Below are 15614 nucleotides of genomic sequence, written 5' to 3'. Positions count from 1 at the left end.
GCCCACCCACCCCACTTGAAGGATCTGTGTGATTCTGAGAGGTGGAAAGGGGCTGCCATTGGCATTGTATTCAGAAGAAACTGGGACCTGGGGAGCAGATGGGGGCAGCAAGCAGGACTCCCTCACAGAATCATGACAGCTGGCTTAAGGCAGAAGGAATGAGGCTCGGGCAGAGGCTGGGAGCCAGTTGCTGCCTCCTTAGGCCTTGGTTCCCTTCTCCAAAAACCTGGCCAAAACATATGAGGCTTCAGCACACAGCCCAGAGCAGCTGGGGCACTCCCACCCGAGGGGCAAGGTACCCACTAGTAACCCCCCAGATCCCTTCAGGTCTGGCCATCCGTGGGCCCCACCTTCAGCACTGTGTTCCCAAGCTAACCTCCTTGGCCTCCCGCACCCTGGCTAGGAAGGCCTGGAGCTCCAGCGTCTCCACAAAGAGTGCATGGTGGGCCTGCGCGCCCCGAGGGTCTGTCAGCCGCGCCACGCACAGCCGCATGGCCTGGGAGAAGGTGCGCAGGGCCCAGGGGCCACTGTCTGCAACCTCCTCCTCCTCCTCTGGACCCCCGTAGCCCTCGTCCGCTGCCCCACAGCCGCTGTCCTCGAAGTCAATGTTGGCCATGAGGTCGATGAGCCGCTCCAGCTGTGGGCTGAGCTCGCGCTCCTTGCTCTCGTCCAGGCCCCAGTCCAGTGCGCGGTAGATGGCAAAGCCCAGCGACTGCACCATCTGCAGGACAAAGAGGGGTTGGCAGCAGGCGGCAGGGAACAGTGCAGGGCTCCCCAGAGCTGGGAGGCTGCCAGCCCCTTCACAGGCGGGGAGTGGCCAGGCCCAGTGAGAGGCCAGGAGGGAGGAGCCAAAGGCCCACTGAGGGGATACACCAGGTACAACACGGTGAGGTGCGTGACTGAAGGGACTGCCCGCGGCACACCACTTTGCAGAACAGCTTGGCCCTTCGCAATCCAACAGACGGGACCAGTGCCTCAGCAGCTCTCTCCAGGTGCTGAACTGACAGGTCCTGAGCGCAGCCACTGGAACGTTCTCCAGCTAAGAGTGAGACCGCACTCGGGACACTCACAGGGAATGCTACCACACAGCAAAGAGGAACCAACACGCAGTCCCACGTGCTGATCCAAGGGACAGGATCGGCAGAGAGCCTTCAGGACACACCATCCCTTCCAGGAGCCTCGGGGAGCTGAGCCTGATCAGATGCAGAGGGTCAGGGGCTCCCCACAGGCATCCACACTGGGGTGCCACTGAGAGGGGTGGACCTTCCAGAGGTTCCACTGCAAGGTCTTCTGCTGGAGTGTGCCCTCGGAGGGAAAGTGCAGCACAGCCCTTCCCTCCTCTGCCCTGTGCTCCCACCATGAAGTCCTGAGCCACACCTGCCCAAAGCCACAGGGCCAACTGCCATGGACAGAAACTCGGACACTGTGAGCCAAGATGAACCTTTCCAGGTACTTGAGTCTCAGAGGCCGAAAGCTGGCTGACCCCAAGCCAGACATGGTGAAGTCTGACCTAAAAAGTCAACACACTGGAGTGGGTGATGGGTGAGAGGAGGGAATCACCAGGCAGGGTAGGTGGGACCCAGTGCCGTGGTGCCCAGTGAACCAGGCACCCCGGGCTGTTCTGCCTGCTTTGGATAAGCTTGAGGCTCTCCGAGTTCTTCACCTGTTGGTTCGGTTTGTTTTGTGGCACTGGGTCTGAAGCCAGGCCTCCAGCATGCTAGGCCAGCACTCCACCTCGGCTACACCCCTGCCCACAGGAAGTGTTTGTTGTTTGTTTGTTTGTTTGTTTTTTAAGCTCATTTTTAAAATCCGTGAGGTCTCTTGGTGGAGGCCTCTGGGCTCAGCGCCTCTCGGCAGGGAACCCTGTTTCCACAGTCTGCCTTTAGGGGCCTGGGGACCAGAGGTCTGTGGAGGGGGAGCGGGTCCTGACACCACTGCACGTGGACTGCCCTGCCCTGCACAAGGTCCTTGCTCAGAATCTGGAAGGCCATAATCAGTGACGGCCGCCATTTTAAGAGAAAAGTTTTGCTTTCCTGCCCCAGGACCTTCCTGAGAAAGGCTCACCACTCCTCACACCAACCCTCATGCCAACCCTCATCAGGCCCACCCGGCTCTGGTTCCCGAGCCTTCCCCCTGAAAGTCCCAGGACCCCAGCCTGTTTGCCCTCCCCCATCAAGATGGCCGTTATCTGTCAGCTCTAACAAGTGAACTCTCATGTCTCCCTGCCTGGCTCTGACTTTCATCCCTGGCTTACCCTCTCTCCTCCCCTCGCCCTGGCCCACAGGCTCCCTTGGAGGGCTGGGTGTGCTCCCAGCACTGTGACAGGCCACAGCTCTGCTGAATGCAGTGGACAGCAGGGCCACCCCAGCCTCAGCCTCAAGGTGGCCCACCTTCTCCCCTGGATGCATCACGTCCCCAGGGAGCCCCTGTCTGACTCTTGCTGAAACTCGCTTCCATCAGGTAAGCGAAGAAACCCATGGTCCCAAGTCTAGCTCCCCCTTCCCTCTGGCGACTCCTCAGACCTTGCTCCAAAGACGATCTTCTCTGTGACATCTCCTGGTGACCTGCACGGGATCTTCAGAGGTACTGACTTTGCAGATATCTGGGTGGGTGGGGAGGACTGGCAAATCATCCGAGTTCCATGTTCAGAAGATGGCAGGAGTCCCATAATTGAGGCCAGTGGCTGCCTCCTTCAGATGAGTGAAGGAGGAGACTTCTGATCCCCGACTAGGCATGGCCATCACCCCTTGCCAGCCTGAAGCAGCCACAGAAGACCGATGTTTAGCCAGGCTCAGTGCACATGTTTGAATCCCAGCAGCTAGGAGGCTGAGGCAGGAGGATCACAAGTTCACAGCCAGCCTCAGCAACGTAGTGAGACCCTGTCTCAAAATGAAAAAAACAAAATGGGCTGGGGGTGTAGCCAGTGGTGAAGTGCCCTTAGGTCAGATCTCCAGTGCCAATAGAGAGGAAGAAAGATCATCACCTCTCACAGCCCCTAAGACAAAGGGTGCAAAGTTTCTGGGGGAATAAGATAAAAATTTAGGATAAAAAAAGATATCTACTAAGTCTCAAAGGAACTGCCGAGGAGCCAGGAGAAGCAGGGACCAGAGCTGTTAAGTCTTGAGCCACACGCCCTTGGAGCATGCCCTGTGGAAGGAGGAAGCTCAGAGATCCACCCTGGGCCACCTGAAGTCCAGCCCCAGCTACAGCCCTCTATAGCATTGCCCTGGCCCAAGGCGGGACTTCTCATCTAGAGAGCCCACATTCTCCCCTGAATGGGTATCTACTTCCTGAATAAACCTCTGTTTATTTAGAAAATCATGCAAAAAATACAAATAAATAATGACACTCCTGCCAGGTGTGGTGGCCACACTGATAATCCCAAACAGGAGGCTGAAGCAGGAGGCTCCAAGTTCAAGGCCAGCCTGGGCAACTTAGTTAGACCCCTGTCTCACAATGAAATGAAAAGGGCGGGGTACAGCTCGGTGGCTCGAACTCCCTAGCCTGCACAGGTCCGGGCTCATCCCCAGCATACGACCTCCCTGTGATCTGCTGGGCATTGCTCTTAGTGCTAACGGACTTTCATGCTTTTCTTTTATGACATGGATCAAAAGGATGCATTTACACAAAGACACTCTCCTAGTCAGAGCCTGGGCTGAGCCTGGTGTCACTCTTCTGCTTGGCTGTGGACAACCCACCGACACCATCTCTCATCTTTCAGTTTGGGGAGAGAGGCACAGAGAGGTCAGGTGGCCTGGGCACAGCTTGCAAAAAGCTGGGCCTTTGCTTGGCCAGGCCTGGGTCTGCTGTGTAGAGTCCTCAGCCTTGTCCCTCACAAGGAGGCCACTGCCTTCTCCGGGAACCTTCTGGGTAACCTGCTTCAGGGCCTCTAGCTTCCTGTGTGTCCACCTCTGAGAGCCTGGGGAGGCAGGGCCTGCGCCATGCCGAGCAAGAACAGGTGGCCAACCCAGTGCCAGGCGGAGGGCCAGCAGGAGTGCAGGACAGCAGTGGGGACGAGGGTGCCCCTGGAGGCCACCTCAGCATGTCTGTGCCTTCTGCAGATGAGCATCAGGGACACAGCTCCAAGCCACACCCTAGACTCTAGAGCAACAGCCACAGCCACAAAACTCTAGCAGAGGGTCACACCTGACAGGTGCCAGCCTGAACCCAGCCCAGGCAGGCAAAGCCCGGGGTCAGGGGGGTTCCAGCAGGGCCTCAGGGCCCCTCCTGGGTACCAAGGTGACGGGGGCAGTCAAGAGTTACAGTCCCCTCGAATTCCCGGTGATCCTTTTGGCCTCTGGGTAGGGGCCAAGAATGAGCGAGGAGATCGGAAGGGCATCTCACTCCTACTCCGACTGCCTTGAGCTCCAGGCTGGCTCTGACGGTCTTTCTCATGCAGACCGCCCATCCCTGGACAGACTGAAGGCACAAGAGGAGAGCCCCCTCTTCCTCCTGGCCCTGAGCTAGTGCCACACTGAGGAAAGTGCCAACTGCAGTCCAGACTTATCTGACAGCTGTGTCAATGAAAGGTCTTCTGTGCCTCCAGTCATCGGGAACTCTCTGGAAGTCAAGAATGCTCGTTCCCCATAAGGAAAAGTCTAGGCAGTTGGCCAGGCTCAGAACCTCTAGCCCTGCCGGCATTCCAGCACTGGACAGGCTCAGCAGCCTGGGGGTGGTCAGAAGCTGCAGGGGTCTGTGGGCACCTCATGCAGCCCGAGTAGCCCCAGTCCAGACGAGGTGCAGGCAGCTCCCCTGCTGAGGCTACTCACTCTCAAGTGCACCTGGGGCCTCTGAGAACAACAGTCCTGACTGGACTATTCCCATACACTGTTGTTGTGAATATTTATAAATTTTTAGTTGTAGATGGACCCAATAACTTTATTTTAATGTGGTGCTGAGGATCAAACCCAGTGCCTTACACATGCTAGGCAAGCGCTCCACCACTATGGCCCTAGCTCCTCTTTATAAATCTTTTTAAAACTTTGGAAAGTTTTCAAGTAATAGACTACTTGGGGACTCTGCACAGCAGGGGCCAGCTGCCACCCAGGAGCACTGCACTTGGGAAAAAGAAACTATCCAAAATATTATGCAACCATGAAACGGGATGACTAACCACCACAGGGCAATGCAGAGGAGTCTTGGAAACACACAATTGTTTGAGGAATCTCTATGTAGGACAAGAACAGAGCTGGTAAATAAACTCGGCGATGTGCTACTTGAATGGCAGTATTCCAAGGTGAGGGACTATGGGAGGTGAGACACACTGCTAGTTTCTGGGTTCTCAACAACAGATGGTATATCCTCTTCTGGTCTGTGCCCACTTCCCCCTGAGTGTGCCACTGTGTTTACTGTAAAACAGGTGTTATATTAGAGCAGTGGTCTAAAGACACAGAGAAGAAACAAATCCAGGATGTGATCTCAGGGCAGGTGGGTGAAGGAGGAAGGGGTTGGAGATGTGGGCTGGGTGGGAATTCCTTGGCTTGTGTCCTTGTCTGGTTTTCCTCTTTGCTCCTGAAACTCACACCCAGCCCCCAGCATTGTGCCTGTGAGGCCAATCAGGCAGAGGTAATCACCTACTTCCCTCTGAGTCAGTAGCAACTCTTCCCTTACTCCAGCCCCAGAGCCCTTGACACCCTGCTGGGCCCTCACCACCTGTCCTCTGTGCACAGCTTCCTCCCAGGCCCCGTGAGGCCCTTTGGGTGCTGCGCTGTCCTGCTTAATATGGTCAGAGTGTCCATTACGCAATGCAGGTTCACTCTCACAGGATCAAGTTGTCTTTAAAACTGTTTTCAGTACCTGAGCTTCTGAGCTGGCTGGGGACACCATCGTGGTCATGGGCTCTGCAAGAAAAGACAGCGAGTCAGGTTCCCCCAGCCACCCCAGGACCCAAGGACAGTCTGCTTCCCCTGCCTCAGCTCACCATGACCCCAGGAGCCCACACACAGGCAGCTCCCCAGCACCCCTGCAGCTGCAATGGCCACCTGAGCCCACGGGAAGGTGGGACGCCCCGCCCCCAGCCCATTTCCCTGTAGGAAAATACAGTAATCCCCCCACTCTCCCAAGGAACCCCAGAAAGTTCATTGCCAGCTGAGCCACCAGGTCACTTGCAAGGCCCTTCAGGAGCCAGCTCTGGGCAGGACACCTGGGTGCCAAGAGTGACTGTCCCTTTCTGCACTAGAGAAGGCAGACCCCAGTGCTCCCCAGTGCCTGCCCTGAAGAGTGGTCAGCAGTGCTGGTGAATGGGTCCAGGAGCTGGGGTCCAGGCCTGCTTGGAGACAGAGGGAAAGGAGGGAGCAGCTCAGGTAGGTGGTGGCTGCAGGCAAGAAGGCGTTGTCTGAAGTGAGAAGCTGTGACGTTGGGAACTGAGGTGGCCTGCCTCCGAGTTACACTGTCGGAAGAGACTTGGGCTCAGAGGAGCTGACAGGCTTTGCCTAGCTGGGAATGTCCACCTCGGACTGCGACTCCTGGATCTGAGGCCCACGTACAAGCTCAGTGTGATGCTGAGTGGCAGCAGGTAGTGAGTGGCATTTTGCAGGTGCTCATCCATGTATGCCGAATCCAACCCAGGAAGTGGGCAGCTCAGGCACCCATTCACAGATGAAGAGACAGAGGCTCAGAGATGACCTCCTGTGCTCCAAGGTATCACAGCTAGTGGCGGGGAGATAGTGCCAGAGCAAGGCAGGGAATCCCAGAACCTGGACCACCAGTTGCTGCCCAAGCCCCCCGCCCCCCAGGTTCCAAGGATGCCACGGAATGAGATGCAGAAACCTACCCACACATACGACGTGCAGGGGCACTAGAGTGGGAATGGGAGCTTCACTGCCTTCACTCCTATTACAAAGAGGAGAGACGTGGGAAGACAGACCTCAGGACGGTCTCCACACGAACCTGCTAATGCCACAAACACAAAATGCCATCAAGAGCCAGGAGGATTGCCCAAGATAAAGGAGACTGCCACCCACTGCAGTAATGGGAACAGTCCAGGCCAGCATCAGTGAGGTCAGGAGAGGCCAGCAGAGTGCAGCAGGCCACAGGCTCCTGTCCTGGGCCAGCGTTCTGCCTGCTAGGCAGTCAGGGAAGCTGGCAGCCACAGCTGGCTCCAAGTAGTGGGGAGGTAGAAGCATCAGACCCAGGATCAAGGTGCTTCCTGGAGGCCAGTGCCTGGGTCATGCTGCTGGTCAGGAAGGGCAGGAGGGGCTGACCGAGAAGGGTGGCCAGCCCTTCCCAGCTCTCTGCACACTGATGGCACATACAGTCTAGCTCTGCAGCCAGCTCTCTGTGGAAATGCTCTCAATGCTTGTGTTGCTGGCTCAAATAGTTCATATATTAGCAAAAACAACAACAAAAAAAATCATGCCAAAATTAAAGTGTCTGTGAATCTTAATTGTTTTCAGTTTCAAGGCTTAGGAGCTCTCCAGGGTTTGATGAGCAGGCTCGGCCTGCTGAGAGGGGGGGGTGAAGGAGATCTGTCGGGGAGGCCCAGCTGGGGCCTCCAGGAGGCGGTCACAAAACTCCAGCAAGTTCCAGCCTCTGTCAGCCACTTGGTAGGGGTGGTGCCAGGAATCCCCCTCTGTGGTGAGGAAACTGGGGCTCAGGCAGACTCAGAGATTTGCCTGAGTCCACCCAGTTAATAAACGGCAGAGCTGGGTCCCCGCGAAGTTGAAGCACACTCCTGACCCACCCATCCAACAGTCTAGGTACAACTGCCCGGAGCTGCCCTCACTGGAGTAGACAGAAGCATACGGAGGCAGCGGGACCCAGGAGATCACGTGTCTATGGTGAGACCTCCAGAGGGGAGATGGAGCCAGACACAGGCTCCCACCATCACTTCCTGATCCCTGCCGTGGGTGGGACCGCTCAGGCACCTCCTCCTGCGGGAAGGACACCCTCCCCAGGGAAAAGGAAACCCACTCCAGATTCTCTTGCGTGGAATGGTAAGTGAGGAGAACTGAAGCGCTCTGCACTCCTCTGAACACTGTTCCGGTGGTGGAAGGACAGACTGCACCTGGAGGAGAGGTGCCCAGAGGACCTTCGCAGCTGCCCCCAGCTGCCTCCAGAGGAAGCGCACAGCCCTGCGTGGCAGGTGAGAGGAGGTACCTGCACCTCTGCCCCGTCTGCCCCGGGGGGACTGGAGACATCAGATCCAGGCCAATCTGTGGCCCTCAGGCTCTGGGTGTCCTCCCTCGGACCTCACTTTCTCACCTGCAGGACAGAGGTGACACCTACGTCTAACAGTGTCACCTCAGAGAGGTGCAGCAACAGAGGCAGAGAAGCTTCCCGTGGCGGAAGGGTATGCAGAGCACCTTCTGCACTGTGGCAGGGCCTGGAGTCAGGACAGCCTGCCCAGAGCATCTTGTGGCCACAGCAGGCTGCAGGAACACAATGTACATGAGCCTGGTAGACAGGAGAACTGGCCACAACCCAGCAAGGCCACCACCAAAGTCTCTCAAAACCACGGCCCTGGCTTCCCAAGGTAGCAGGTCTGCTTCCCGAAGCCTTGCCACACAGCATGATGCCACCTGCCACTCACTGTAGCACATTCTCACCACAAGACACTGGAAATACACACACACACACACACACACACACACAAACACAACAGAGACAGGAACAGGGCATCCCGGAGTGGAGTGGGAGGGCAGAGGGCAGCTCTAGGTTTCAGAGCAGAACCCGTGTGCTGGTGTGTGTGAAACTTTACACTGTGGCTAAGAGGCCAGTAGGTGGGGACCATAACACAGGACTCTGGGATGCTACTCTCTCTGCAAGTTCTGAATTTGGGTCTTGTGGACACAATACAGAGTCAAGAAATCAATTCGTGCAAAAGGGTGCCACTCAACGTGCAGTGCTGCCCTGTCTCAGAGGTGGGGTGGAGCCCAGAGCCAGCAGACTTTTGACCCAAACACCCTGTGTGCTCCCAGAAGCCCAGGGTCTCCACCACCTCAGTCTTCTCTCACGGGGAGACACCACCCCCATGGTCACTGTCAGGGTGAGTGAAACACACCCAGTGTTGGTGATTTCAGAGCTCTCCACAAAAGCTTGTTCCACAGTCAAGACTCTAACTGCAAGACCCAGTCGGGCCCTCGGTGGAGCGTCAGCCTTCAGGAGCTGGAGGACACCCACAGGCAGGTTCAGAAGTCGCGAGCTCTGTTTGTTCAGCAAACACAGAGCTCTTTGGGTCAAAGGGATACAGGTGTGTCCCTCCTCCTGGGTCACTTCTGCCAATCCTCGGGCTGAGATCAGCACGATTCTCCACACGTTCCCCAGGGGCTCCCCTCAGTCCACTGAGCAAGGATCTGAGAGGAAACCCAAGTCAGGGGATTCAAGAACCTCGGGTGGAATGTGGATTCTAGAACCACTTGGAACATTCCTGGGCCCCAGCAAAGATCTACTGAAGTGGAACCCATGGGAGGGACCAGCACAGGGTGGTTCTGACCACTGGAGTGGTTCTGACTGTTCAACAGGCATAGTGGGGCCCTGACAGCAGAGGGTGGGGTGCAGAGACCTATTGAGGAAGGTGTGCCAGGACTCATGTTCCATCATATGTAAATTTCACATCAAAAGAAAGAATTACAAACAAACGTTAAGCTCTGGTAACTGCACACATGCTGAAGTATTTAGGGGAAGTAGATTGATGTGTATACAACAATTTCCTGGAAATACATCAAGAATGAGCCAGGTGCCAAGGCACACACCTGTAGTCCCAGCCACTCAGAAGGCTGAGGCAAGAAGATCACAAGTCCCAGGCACACCTGGGCCATTCAGCAATACCCTGTCCCAAAAATAATTTTTAAAAATAGGAAAAAAATAAAAGAAGAAAAAATGGAGAGCGACATGACACCCAGATGTGAGGGTGGAATTGGGAGCGTACACACATGCAGGCCCCCTGACTTCTGCGTGGCATGGCCAGGGGACACAGGCGGCAGACGTAGGCAGGACAGCCAACAGCTGACCTAAGGAAAAGGCTATTCTGGATCTATACCCTCTTAAGACAGAAGAGAATGGGTTTGTGTCACCTCAAGCTGGAAGGTGGTGGAGATCTGTCCTGAAGCCACAGATGCCCACACTCTCCTTTCTGCTCACCCCTCAGTCCCTGGAGAAGGACCAAGGCAGATGCACAGGAGGAAAGTGGGATTCCCTGGGAGTGGACAGAAGCCAAAACAGTGGCTGGGAGCTTCCTCCCGCTGCCCGGGCCCCTTGTGCTGGTCTGCCTGGCGAGCAGACACACTTCCAGGCCCCTCTCCTCCCTCTTAACAGAGCCTCTGCATCGCTCTGAAGGGTCAGAGTTAAACCCTGGCAGCCTGCCCACAGGGTTTAACCAGGCCTCATGCCAGGGCCAGACCATCCAGTGCCCCAAGATTCCTGGTGCTGCACTAGAGTCAGCTCTGTCCCATGTGGGGCAGAGAAACCCCCCATGGATGCCAGGCAGGCAGCTGGTGAGTGTGTGGAGGGTGCGGCTTGAAGAAGACAGCAAGCTGAACCTCACGCAAGACGTGGGGCCCCTCAGGCTCCTGGACATGTGGAGCCCTTTCCAAAGTCACAGCACAGGTTGGGTGGTACCAGCTAAGACAGGCACCTGGGCCGCCCATGTCCAGGATTTATGGGAGGGCCAGCCTGGCATGGGCAGCGTCAGAGAGGTCACACACACAGAAGGTGATCGTCCTGCAAGGTGAGGCTTGCTCAGAAGATGGATTCCAGAAATCTGTCTGCAAATACACCTTGCTCACCCCCTTACACACCTCACAGTGACTGTCTGGCAGCTCTCTTCCAGAAAGCAGAGCTCAGGGACAGGCACTGACCATCATGAAATGTGCAGCACAGCAGCACAGGCCTCCACTGGCACCCCCAAGGCTAAGATGGTCAGTCACACACCTCTAAGGCACAGGCCATCGTCACACCCACAACTGTCAATTCAGGTGGCTGTTTACCTGTGACTTTGGGTTTCTTGGCTGTGGAAGAGGCTCTTAACAACATAGATCTCCCAGGAGGAGTGACCCCAACACCTCAGCACCTGTCCTACAAGCACCTCTCAAGGTTGGCTCCCATCACGGTGAAGAAGGAAAGCTCCCACCCTCCTGGGTGGCCTCTGTCACCCTTCACCATGACTGGACTAAGTGGCCCTCAAGGGCAAAGAGCACAGCTGCAAGAGCGCCTGCAATAGCCAGGCAGGTGGCATAGCTGTGACAGGTAATTCCAGCCATAGCCAGGACTGGCAAGGACCCAGCTATAAGAACCACCAGGAATGTTCTGGCAGCCAGGAGACTTGGGAAGGGGAATTCTCTCTGGAAGCAGAATCTGATCTTTCTGACCAGCTCCAGCTTCTCCCGAGCATAACTAAGGACACCAGCCAAGGCAAGACCACTCAAAGCTCATCTGCACACATCTGGGCAGGGGGGAAGGTGAAAAGAAGATGAGCTCAACAGACTCTTCTGGCCACCGGTGGAACTCAGGGACCTCCAGCAGCAGAGAGAGCCAGCTGTGTGCTTCCTGATCCCAAAGTCCAACCACACTCCTCAATAGCAAAGGGTCCCATTTCAGCACCTGGCAGGAGCACCCTGGGCCAGGAGACACACAGCGAAGTGTCTGTGGCTGGCACAGAGGCCAGCTCACAAATGCAGCAGCAGCACCCCTTGCTGTGACTTGTGGGCCCAGGCGCAGCGGACCCCCTGAGGTCAGAGCCTGCTCTTGAGCACTGCTGGGGGTGAGAGTGAAAGACAAGTCAGCCCTGTGGACACTGTGGTCCAGTTCTGGGCAGGTGTCTTTTTATAAATTTATTTTTTATTTGTGGGGTACTGGGAATTGAATTCAGGGACACTTGGCCACTGAGCCACATCTCAGCCCTATTTTGTATTTTATTTAGAGACAGGGTCTCACTGAGTTGCTTAGCACCTCGTTTTTGCTGAGGATGGCTTTGAAACCATGATTCTCCTGCCTCAGCCTCCTGAGCCGCTGGCATTACAGGCATGGGCCACCACACCTGGCCTGGACAAATGCCTTTTAATGGCCTTTGTGTTAGGAACCTGGGGCTACAACATAAAAAGGGAAGGCCTTGTATCCACTCAAGAACGAAGAACTAGCAATGGAGCCTAACACTGCTCCAGAGAATCCTGGGGACACCCAGGCTCAGACCCACAGTCCACCCCAAGCATAAAGAGTGGGGCCTGACTGAAAATGTGGAGCATCAAAAGGCAAGAGCTGGGGATGGAGCTCCAGGGTGGAGTTTGGACTTACCATGCAAGAGTCCCTGGATTTGAACCCCATCACCAAAAAGAAAAGTGGGCCAATAAAAACGAATAGAAATATATCATTGTAAGTGAGTGTGAGTGCAAGGCAGGAAGTAAAGGGAGAGGAGGCAACCATGGCTCCCCTCACCCCAGGGGCACCTAGCACCAGCCTCCACTGTCTCCTGGGCATCTTCCTGGAAGAAAGCTGGGCCCGAAGCTGGATGCTCCAGGGGTCGATGCCCAAGTCCCTCTTTGCAGAGCACCTTCCGGTGGGGCAAGCCACCCTGGGACGGCAGGAGGTGGATTCACTGAGAGCGCTACAGGCCACCTGACCACTGGCTGTGCTGTGTATGGAACAGCTCCACAGAGCTTCACCTGATGGAGTTTCCTGAGTCCATTTTAAAAAATAATCCTTTCCTGATCTTGAGGTTTTAATAATGGCCTCTGAAAAATAACCCCACAGGCTAACACATTTCCCATTCTTCCACTTAAAAAAAAAAAAAAGAGAGGCAGCCAGGCTCAGTGGCACATGCCTGTAATCCCAGTGGCTCAGGAGGCTGAGGCAGTAGAATTTCGAGTTCAAAGCCAGCTTCTGCAACTTAGCAAGGCCCTATACAACTCAGTGAGATTCTGCCTCAAAATAGAATACAAAAAAGGGCTGGGGATGTGGATCAGTGGTTAAGTGTCCGTGGATTCAATCCCCAGTACCAAAAATAAAATAAAGGCAGACAGAAGTCATAAGCCATCACCATTGTGAGGAATGTTTATAAACAGAAACCAGACCAGAGACCCTGTTCAAACAGAGATAAGGCTCTTCAATGCACGGGCCTGTACTGAGCTTTGACTCCTCAGCCAGGAAGTGCCACTAGATCTGTGATGACTGCCACATGGGCAATGGCTGGGAATCAGCAGCACATAGAATCCTGGGGGAGAGAGAGAAACAGATATCCCACATCCCAAGCATGGCCCTCTGACATTTGGGACAGAACCAATAGGAAGCCCAGCTTGGCTTGCCCACAGTTCAGTGAGACACCAGGAAAACCCAGGGATAGCTGCTATGGTTGTGGGCAACAACTCACCACTCCCACTCTGCTTGGGTTTTCCCATACTTAAAAATCAGAGGCCAGACTATACATTCCCTGCAGTCCTGTCCTGCTCTGCAGAGCTGGGAGGCAGACCCTACGGTATCACTTATCTCCAGGGCTGGGGTAGGCCCGGGGAGCATCTTATCAGGAGAACAGAGCCTCAGGAGAAAAGCTCTGTGAGTATGCAGACTCCAGGGGAGAGCAGGTCACTGTGCACCTGCCCCTCTGCCCAGTCTTTGAAAGACATGGCAGCACAGTGGTTCAGAGCATGAGTGCAGAGTCCAAATTCTGCCACTTTCTGAGTGATTTTGGACTTTCTGAGGCCTGGGCCTCAGCTTATCTGAGAGTAAAGTGGGAATAATACCATGATGTCGGTGCTTACTATTTCCACCCATCAAATCAACGTTATCAATGCTTTTTGTGCAAAATTCAACTTGCAAGCGTCACAGGCAGGGGTTGGAAGGAAGAGGAAGCTGAGGGAGAAAGCTGCAGGCTCCTGGGGGGACACAGCAGGCCCCTCCCCACTGTAAAAGGCAGCCACTGTCTGATGCCTCTGCTGGGCTTTGCCCTGCTCCTGCCCGGTCTTCCACAGACGCCTGCTCCAGAGCAAGTGCAAGGCCATAGCTGAGGACGGGAGGGAGGCCAGGCTTCAACCAGTAAACACAGCCTAACTTTGTGCTCACAAAAGGGTTTCAGCTTTGGGGTAATATCCTATGCGCCATATACAAACCTTCCATTCTCCAGGGAGGAAAACAACTTAAAGGGGAAAGTACATAACCAGGTAAACGCACCACTTTCAATAGACCTCAAACATATTTCAGGGGCTAAGTTGTTGGGTCTTTTGGATAAAAAAAAAAAAAAAAAAAAAAAAAAAGAAGGAGCAGATTTTACACTCTCCTTGCTCCCTCTTAATTAAACCCAGGAAACTGGTGTGTATTCCGCACAGATTCCCAGGAGGCAAGCCCCTCCCCCATCCTCCATGAAAGAGCTAGCCTGGGGACATTCTGTGTCCTCTCCGTGTCACTAGAGAGCGTCAAGGACTCTTTGTACCCACAAAGCCCTGTATGAGCCATATACTGAGGGCTCCAGAACCCAAAGCCAGGAGGAGTGGCCCAGGGGATAGCAGGGAATAAAATGGCATAATGCCTGCTTTCCGACTTCACCCCAGGTACTAGCAATCTGGCCAAAGCCCCTTCTCAGCCGAGGAAAGTGTGCCCTGCCGCAGAGCAGCTGGCCTTGATGCCAGGAGAGACAGGAGGACGAGAAGGGGACGATGAGGGGTCCCCAGGTCTGGAAAGGCCAGGAGGGCAGTGCCGGATCCAGAGGGCAGGGGGCCTCCAGGTCCAGCAGCCAGTCAGGAAGGAGGACTTGGGTCCAGCAGCAGGACGGCGCTGTGGGTGCCAAGGAGGTCGCGGTCCCTTTCACCATGGACCCACCCCGTGAGCCGCGGGTGCGTCCTGGCCGCCGCTGGCAGCCGCCGGCCACACACCCCGCCGCCCGCCGCGCTCACCCAGCTCTGGCCGCGCGCCGACCCGGTGCAGCAGGCTGTCTGCGGTGTCGCGGATGCGGCACCGGCCGCCGGGCGCGCCCCGCAGCCCGTGGCAGGCCTGGAAGCACACCGCCCAAGCCTGCTCCTCGTTGATGGGCTGCTCATACACCTTCAGCACCTCCTCCAGGGACAGCTCCCAGGGCGCCCACCACGCCGCCGCCCCTGCGCACTCCGGGGCCGCCACGCGCCGCCTCCGCGCGCTCCGGGGCAGCCGCGCCGCCGTGGCCGCCGCCGCCGCCAGCCCGGGCCATGGCAGCCCATCATCGTCGCCCGCGCGAGCGCTGAGTTTCCAGGATTTCCATCACCGCCGCCGGGCACCGCCGAGCGCGGGGCGGGTCCGCGCCGTCCGCGTGCCGCGTCATCCCGGCGGCCCCGCCCCCACCAGCCGCCGCAGGTGGAGCCGCGGGTGCACAGGGAGGCGGCGCTGGGTGCCGGAGGACCCGCGCGCTGGGGAGGGAGGACCGCGGGCGCTGCACAACTGTGGGAGGGAGGCCAGAGTGGGGGACCAAAAGGGGTACTTGAGCCCAGCAGGCCGTGTGGGAGAGGGAGGGGCTCAGGGAACTGGGGCCAGGGCAGGATTGAGGGTGGGGCGCTGAGCCAGGCCACCCAGACCCAGGCCAAGAGACTCATTCCTGATGGAGACGTTTTGGAAGACACCCCACTCTCCCCAACCCAGTGCTCAACGGGTCCATGCCCCAGTCCGCTCTGGGCTCACTGTAGGCTGGGCTCCTCTAGACCTGCCTCCGCTGTGGACACACT

General features: G+C 56.4%; 1 pseudogene; it reads right to left on the bottom strand.

The window, feature by feature from the left end:
- Positions 1–15106, bottom strand: part of LOC144251157 (protein spire homolog 2-like) — a 31618-nt pseudogene extending 16512 nt beyond the window's left edge.
- Positions 15107–15614: the final 508 nt, after the last annotated feature.

The sequence above is a fragment of the Urocitellus parryii genome, chromosome Y (assembly GCF_045843805.1).
Source record: "Urocitellus parryii isolate mUroPar1 chromosome Y, mUroPar1.hap1, whole genome shotgun sequence".
NCBI lineage: Eukaryota > Metazoa > Chordata > Mammalia > Rodentia > Sciuridae > Urocitellus > Urocitellus parryii.
This window is presented reverse-complemented; position numbering and strand designations above follow the sequence as displayed.